A 902-nucleotide genomic window follows, 5' to 3' on the forward strand; every position below is an offset into this window, starting at 1 on the left:
TGTAAAGCATCAGTTAAGCAGCTTAAAAAGGTGGCTGGATTCTCCTCAGGCTTTTGAGTGATCTTAAGATTATCAAAATTGACTTCTATATGGGAAATGGCCTGAAGCCAGGTCAGGGCACACTGAAGCATTTTATTTCGCAGGCACGTCTGTCCCTACCTGCTTGGTTGTTAATTTGATAACTTTAACCAGGTCTTTTTCTAGAAACCACCTAGATTAGGGTGGGTTAAATGAACCTGGTTGGAGTGCTGCTGAACAGTGAGAAAAATGCGTTCCCTCTTATCTGCACTTAGGGTGGAGGAAAGGGTGACAAAAATATCGTGCCAGGACAAATCATAAGCTTGAGTTAAATACCGAAACTCTGTAATATAGGTGCTGGGATCATTATAAGGGAGCCTAAACGCTATTTCATCTGAGATAAATCAGTGAGAGAGAAGGGAACATGAACCGGACCACTCTCTCAGTCCTGGCCACTTCCGGAGAGGACAAAGGACAAGGGGGTTCAGCGGTCGCCTGTGCTTGCTAACCAGGGAATGCAGACTCAGGTAGATCAGGAGATGTGGCGGGCTCCGGGTGGCCAGAATAGGGAGAGGGGTGAGTAGGAGGGGAGACAAGGTGTTCAGGCAGGTCGGAAAGGCAGACACCAGAGGAGGGGGGGGTCCAGAAGCAGGAGAGGAGGAATTTTCTTTAGTCAAGAGGACTTGGGGAGGAATTTTCTTTAGTCAAGAGGACTTGGGGAGCAGGAACTACAGAGAAAGGGAAGGAGCTCAGAGGAAAGGCAGCCTGGACGTACAGAATCTCAGACTATTTGTGAGTTTACTGGCAGAAATTGTTGAGATTTCAGAGGATATTGAAATCAAAAGTGCAGCGAATAAAGTTGTTACTTCCTGGAGCTTTCTGAC

Source organism: Echinops telfairi, unplaced genomic scaffold (assembly GCF_000313985.2).
Source record: "Echinops telfairi isolate 266 unplaced genomic scaffold, ASM31398v2 ScPeMD7_7475;HRSCAF=8513, whole genome shotgun sequence".
In the NCBI taxonomy this organism is placed as follows: Eukaryota; Metazoa; Chordata; class Mammalia; order Afrosoricida; family Tenrecidae; genus Echinops; species Echinops telfairi.